Raw genomic sequence first — 7600 nt, 5'->3', positions numbered from 1 at the left:
CACAACAATAAATCCCGGCCCCAATTTCAGGTAGACACTGGGACTTCATTCAACATAATAAACGTAACAGATCTGTATGAAGTGGCTCAACATGGAGATCTGAAAATGAAGCTTTTGAAAGTAAGATTGGGGCTAAATGATGGCCCAAGACTCATTCCGAGAGGAGAAATTATTCAGACAGCCCATTCAATGGGAAGAAGGAAGATCTCCAGTTCCAGAGCACAACCATAGCTATTCATCTCAGATGGAGCAAGTCTACAGCTTGAGCTGAAAATCCTGAATGTGGCAACTGAGAAAGGGCAGAAAAAGACTCCAAAAAAGAAAAACAAAATAGTCCAGAGAGAGGGTGAGGCTGAAGACCCCAGAGCGAGGGAGACAATATTCACGTAAACCACAAGATGCTTGCGAACCACTTCAGTGCAACAAAATGCATGTGCCAAAGGTAAATGTTCCACGGGAAAATATGCACATCAGAGCTGAACAGGAGGGGTTGAAGGTCAGGGTTCCAGCTGACTTCATCAGGAGAATCTTCCAGCACCCTGTGGTGTGTTTTCCGGTGAAGGAGGTGGCTTGCCAGAGGCTGTAAGTGGGATCTTCCTGTCCCACCGATATCCATGGCTCACTATCCTGCCAGCGGGGAACCCACTGAGGAGTTCTTCTTCGGCGGTACTGGAAGATCTTGCTGGCAGGAAGGGCTGGAAAATCCCACTCCATTATTTTTGAGAATGTTCGATGAACTGAAATCTTTATTGAACCAAACTGTGCGAGATCGAACCAAACAGATTTCAGGGACAACACAAAGGTACCAGGAGGAAAGAATGACCCACAATTCCGCAGTTGGCAACTCAGAGCGGGAATTGAAAAACTCAGTCAGATAAACAGATGCAACCATAGGCCCAAGAAGCAAAGCTGCTCCCTCACCGAAACTGGGCAGTCGGGAGAAGGAATCTCAGCAGCTGTACTGAGCACTGAACTGTCATGATATTCAAACACACACATCATGATAGACACACCAACAGACAAATCAGAACACACAACACCACAACCAATCACAGAAAGATATAAAAGCACAAACACGACACCCGGTGGTCAGTATTAGCTGGAGACGAGGACCAGGACAGACCTGCTACACAACTACCAGCAATCTCAGAGGTCCATGAGACACAACAACCACAATGGAATAACAGCAGTCACCAAGGCAACAAGGGTCATGGGAGCAACACTCTCCAGACAAAGAAGATCACCCAGAAGAACAGTCAATGCACAGCCATTAAGAGACCTGTATGGTTTGAAGTCTGTGGCCTGAAAATTTTCGCACCCATTGTGCCTGGCAGTGGACATGAAAGGCGCTCTTGCCCGTGGTCAGACATGAGGGCAATTTCATGTTGGCTGACCAATTATCGGGTATCATGAAATGCGCTGTGAAATGCTGAGCACTGCCAGGAGGGCAGGAGAGGGCGGGTGCAGGCTAACATTTCCAAGGTGCCCACTCAGAGGGACAGCCTGTCTCAGGGAGCTGTCGACACGTGAAAAATTAATATTGACGGAGAAACAGTACCACGAGGGTCTCGGCAGCACAATTATACACAGACCTCAGTCCTCAGACACATTTATTAATTGTATTTGAGCTCTGACAGACCCTGGCCTGGATCCAGGTTGCAGCTTAAACGTAAAGGCCGCCATGCTAATCGGCTCGCCCGACAACCATGCGGGCAGATTAACAGCCTAACATTTTAATCAGTTGGTGTTTAATTAATTAATATTTACTTCTTGATTGTTGGTGGGTGTACTTCCAATTCTCGTACATGTGTACCAATCAGATTATCGTGCCAGTGTATGATGACGGTGGGACACGAGATTGCACGTGCTTCGTGGGTTCCGTGCGTGCCTAAAACCTGAGTGAAAAATTCTGGCTTATGTGTGCAATGCATGTGCAGAGACTGACTGTGGGCCAAACGGTTGTCCATGGGTGTGAATAGTGAGTGTATAGTGGGTAACAGCATCATGCATGCAAACCTTTTTGTTCACTCGGAGAAAGGGGATGTTTCTATCTTTAGTTCAATATGAAAGGGGAAGTATTTGATTTTGAAATGTAATCAATCTGATTGACACCTCAGGTCTTCTGTCATCATGTGACCATGCCATGTCTCTTCCGGCAGACATCTTAAGATCAATTCAATAAAAGTGTCTCACAGAAACACACAAATGAGGTTGCTGTCCTTAAACTTGCAACACCAGAAATAACTGCATTGACAGCAAGATGGCAAGTAGAATTGTCTGAGTTAGCTCAGTATTTGCTCATTTATTCAAGAGACCTTTGAGAAAATTAAACAATCAATGTTTGGGCTACATCTTAGGTGATGCCCAGCTGGGTGTTTCAAACTTCGTCTGTAAAAGCCGGCCCGAGCTGGGACTGTCATTCTGGTCATCCCAATCGGGACCTAGTGTGTGTACTCCACCATAGCGGCTGTTTCCTTTGACCTAAATAAACTTCTGTTTACTTATGTTCTTGGGCCTCCTGGGTTTTCAAAGTCTGTGAGGCATAGGCAACCCATGTGTGAGGCATTGACAACCCATTGACAATTGGTCAGGTTTCACCTGAGACCTATTCAGAATATCATGGACATCAAATAGGAGGACAAAGTGTCCAACCCTGAGGAATTTCAAAGGGCAGAAGTTTCTGGAATTGAAGCACTGACCACGAGAGCCCAGCTCTGAAGTGGACATGGTGTAAATATGACTGATGGTGAAGTCCCAAAGGCAGTCATATATTCACAACTTCGATTTGAACTCAGCCTGTGCAGTAGGCCAAGATTAATGTTCAAAAATCCTTGAGGGTGAACAGAGGAAATGCAACATTTCTACCACAGACTGAGACAGAAAGAATGAACTGGGGAGTAATTTCTGCTGTTTGAAGGAAACAACACCCGAGAATCCAGGCAGCTAAGGATAAAAGGCTAATTAGAAAAAACATGCAATTTCTATTTTGAGCTAATTTTCTATCTCAGCTCCAATGTGCAAAACTGCACAAAATTGTCTAAGCCCGGAACCATGAAGAAAGAGGAAACTGGTCTGTTCTGTGGTTTCACAGGAGGACACAGCCCTGATTTTGGGCAGAGGAAGGACGGAAAGCCTGTTTGTTGTGCAACTCTGTGTTAGCAGCATTATTGCTCAGTCTCTGGATTTCTTCAATAGATTCTCCCCACAAGGTAGGACATCTTACTGAAAACCTACTCCTTTTTCAAGCATTTGCTGATATGTGGTTTGAGTTATTGAACACATTGTTCAAAGATCTTTTCCTTTCTCCACTTTTACTCTTTCAATTCAGTTCTTCTTCTAAACCCTGTTCTTCATGAAACTAAACAAGGGCATCAAGTGTCCATTTGTACAGTTTTATCTTCAAACTACAGGAAGGGGGTTTCATATAACCAAATGACTGTCATCTGTTAGTTTACATATATTAATCTTTCCTGCTTGTTGTTTGGTGTTATAACTTGCTCAAGACCAACAGGATTAGAACAATTAGTCTCCCCATGAGCCTGGTTAAGTATGAGCTCCCCCGCTGAGGGGTGGGGAGCTCATGGACAAGGTCATGGACTTCGATATAAAAGTCAACCAGATTTGGAAATGACAGCTCAGACCTGACTGGGATCTGGAGTATTGTACACAGTATTGCTCAGCAATAAAACAAGTTTCTCTTTATCCATTTGCCTTGGACTGGTCGTGGTCACTAAATTTGGTTGATGAAAGTATTTTGAGTTTATCTCGATTTGGTTTCCCTGGTTTGACAAGTGGCGTCCTCTTTCTATTGATGTATTTATTGTCTCTCAAAATTCTATTGACTATTCAGTCCTTTGACTAATCATTGTGGACAAACTTGATTGGCAGTCTTTTTAAGGTGGTATTGACAACTACCCTTACTTTTACTTGTTGCAAACTTTGTAGCAAGTAGTAATTTGGATATGGATATCCTGGCATTGGAGGCAGTGCGTAGAAGGCTCATTTAACTGATCCCAGGTATAGACGGATTTTATGAGGATAGGTTGAGTCGGTTGGACCTGTACACATTGGATTTCAGGTGAATGAGAGACGACCTTATTGAGGCAGATAGGATTCTCAGGGGGTTTGACAGGGTAAAGTCTGAGAGGTTGTTTCCCCTTGTGGGAAAGTCTAGGACCAGAGGGCATAATCTCAGAGTAAGGGGCCGTCTATTTAAGACAGAGATGAGGAAGAATTTATTCTCTCAAAGGGGAGTGAATCTGTGGAATTCTTTACTACAGAGAGCTGTGGAGACTGGGTTATTAGGTATATTCAAGGCTGAGATAGTCATATTTTTCATCAGGATGGGGTTCAAGGGTTATTTGGGGATAGGGCACGAAAGTGGAGTTGAGGATTATCACATCAGATCAGACATGATCTCACTGAATGATGGAGCAGAATTGAGGGGACAAATTACCTACTCATTCTCCTCCGTCTTATTTTACGATACAAGAATCAACAAAGTAAACACTAAATACTAACATGAGGTAAACATGTATTGACAGGCAAATTGTGTATGAGCATAAATAATAAAATTGCACCTCAAATGGAAGATACATTGAAGATAGACTTTAGGTATCACTGTGAGTGTTAAACCCCTTCAGCTATATCTACCTCACAAGCAATTTTAGCTCTTTTCCTTGAAAGGCATAGTCTCTGTTTTTTATTCAACAGCAGTTCTAACTCAGCCAAGAGCCCCTCTTTATTACTCTGATGCAAGTTGTTGCAAGCACTAAATTTCCAATTCAGAAAGCTCCAATGACTGCTTGGCAGCTCAATATCCGCTCTTGATGCTGTGTCCAACCTAACGGCCCTTCATGGCTGTGAGCCTTGAGGTTTAACGGGGTTTGCGTCTGGCAGCTGGAATTCAGGCAGCACGTCCCGTGTCCTCTTTGCAGGGCCTGTGACATCATCACTACTGAGGGATTATCCTTCCAGAGTGGCAGCTGGAAAGTGGGTGGGAGCAGGTCAATCAGAGGATCAGCTTTGGGGGTGACTGTGAGGTTCTTGGGTGGGGTCCTCTGAGAGGTCAGGCTGGATAGGCAAAGTGAGGGACTCTGGCAAGAGGTGTTATACAGTCTCACAAAGTCTGAGCACCCTCACAAAGTGGGGACTATGGCTGCAGTGAAAGTGATTCCCTACACTCAGGCAGAAGTGTAAAGACAGATGGCATGAGCTGTATGGAAGTTCAAGGCCATTGGTTATGGAGGCCAGGCTGTCAGGGTATAGTGTCTTGGTGGCTGGCTGTTCCAGTTGGAAGATTTGTTTAATCTGCAGCCCATGGGATCTGGGGGAATGAGGGTGTCCACTAAGGATAAAGAACAAAGAACAAAGAGCAAAGAAATGTACAACACAGGAACAGGCCCTTCAGCCCTCCAAGCCCGTGCCGACCATGCTGCCTGACTAAACTACAATCTTCTACACTTCCTGGGTCCGTATCCCTCTATTCATGTATTTGTCAAGATGCCCCTTAAATGTCACTATCATCCCTACTTCCACCACCTCCTCCGGTAGCGAGTTCCAGGCACCCACTACCCTCTGTGTAAAGAACTTGCCTCGTACATCTACTCTAAACCTTGACCCTCTCACCTTAAAAGGTGACATGCTAATTGCAATCTTTGCACGAATCAGGTTAGGTGTTCCTCGTCTGCCACAAGGGGAGCCCAGTAGCCTGATCAGCTCCCTGACCCTACCTAGCTGAGTGGATTGTGCCAATTAAGTCAGCATTGCAATGCATGAGTCTGCCCTTGAAGGGTGCCCAATTTTGAACCCCTTAGAAGCATTCCCCAAGCATTGAACGCCAAGACTCATTCATGTCTACATAAAGGAGAGATGATACAGATGCAGCCTCCAATGCAAGGCATTATGGTGACTTCTCTCATCACTCACCCTATTCAAAGCAATGATGCGGTGGGGGGGCGGGCGGGGGGGGGGGGCATTATCTAGATCCCCCGTGAGGTTAGAATGCTGGTCCATTAAATGCACTCAACTGGCGCTTGTGGGGAAGTTGGGGGGGAGCGTTTCGTGACCACTGGGACTCTCAAGGGTTGAAGCGCTTCTTTCAGTTGGAGTTGAGAGGGGCAAATGTGGGGGAGAGGCTATTGTGTGACAGGGGTGGGAGTGAGGTTCTTCCTTTCAGTTTTTGATTCTGAAGAATCATGGAGCCTGTCTAATGATTGCGATCGACCAGCAGCAGGAACATCGACGTGCCGCTGTGCATGTCCAGGAGCAATGCCCTGCAGCCTGCAGAGGAGGGGGTGGCAGGGCCCATTGTTCTTCAGAGGGCAGGGTCACAGGTGGCAGAACCTCAGAGGAGATACAACTGACCAAGGGTATTCCGACGTCAAACTTCCTACCTCCAGATGTCAGGGCTCCAGTGCTGGAGAAGACTGTGTCTGTCCCAGGGGACGGTGGACCACCTGTACCAGGTGATGCAACAGTTGGTACCACATGGACAGAGAGGTCACCCATTGCCTGTGGCTCTGAGAGTTACTGCCACTCTGAACTTTTATGCCAGCGGCTCATTTCAGGGCTGCACGGGTGACCTGTGCAGCATCTCCTCGTCAACCGGACACACATGCAGAAGGGAGGTCACAGATGCACTGTTTATGCGGGCCCACATGTATATTAACTTGGATTGAGACTCGGCGAACCCAGTTGTAGGATGTCATTGACTGCAGCCACGTGGCTCTGCGGCCTCCATGCCAGTATGGGGTGAAATTTATGAACTGCAAATGACACCACTCCCGTCTGTGGCTACGTGATGCACATCATGCAGGTGTGGGCATTTAGGGCAGCACAGTAGTATTGTGGATAGCACAATTGCTTCACAGCTCCAGGGTCCCAGGTTCAATTCCGGCTTGGATCACTGTCTGTGCGGAGTCTGCACATCCTCCCCGTGTGTGCGTGGGTTTCCTCCGGGTGCTCCGGTTTCCTCCCACAGTCCAAAGATGTGCAGGTTAGGTGGATTGGCCATGATAAATTGTCCTTCATGTCCAAAATTGCCCTTAGTGTTGGGTGGGGTTACTGGGATATGGGGTTAGGGTGGAGGTGTTGACCTTGGGTAGGGTGCTCTTTCCAAGAGCTGGTGCAGACTCGATGGGCCGAATGGCCTCCTTCTGCACTGTAAATTCAATGATAATCTATGATAATCTATGTGCGTTCCCGTTTCCCAAGGATTGTCCATGACAGTTACATCTTGCAGGTCTCGCTGATCCCAGCTGTCTTTGGGGCAGTTCTGCACCTGAAGAGCTGGCTCCTCAGGGACAAAGGGTGTCCCATCTGGAGGCGGCTGACAACACCAGTGCAGAAGGCACAAACACCCACTGAGACTCGCTAAAATGAGGCTCATGCGTCAATGCCCACGCTAGTCGAGCAGCCAATTGGGCTGCTCAAGATTCATTTCAGTGCCTTGACCAGTCGGGGAGAGCCCTCCAATACAGTCCCCACAGGGTGAACTGCATCATCGAGATCTGCTGCACTCTGCAGAACCTGCCACTTCAGGAGGGAGAGCAGGAGGTGATGGAGGAGTGCAACGTCCTTCTCTGATGATGATGAGGGC

General features: G+C 46.9%; 1 protein-coding gene across 1 annotated transcript in view; it reads left to right on the top strand.

The window, feature by feature from the left end:
• The first annotated feature begins 3122 nt into the window (after positions 1-3122).
• The window catches only part of LOC140427114 (uncharacterized), a 687008-nt gene continuing 682530 nt past the window's right edge, over positions 3123-7600 (top strand). The window contains exon 1 of the mRNA XM_072512644.1: positions 3123-3209. The gene's annotated coding sequence lies outside the window, so the exon portion shown is untranslated. The remainder of the gene's footprint in view (positions 3210-7600) is intronic.

The sequence above is a fragment of the Scyliorhinus torazame genome, chromosome 7 (assembly GCF_047496885.1).
Source record: "Scyliorhinus torazame isolate Kashiwa2021f chromosome 7, sScyTor2.1, whole genome shotgun sequence".
Taxonomy (NCBI): Eukaryota; Metazoa; Chordata; class Chondrichthyes; order Carcharhiniformes; family Scyliorhinidae; genus Scyliorhinus; species Scyliorhinus torazame.
Note: the sequence above shows the minus strand (reverse complement) of the source record. Positions and strands in the feature narration are given on the sequence as shown.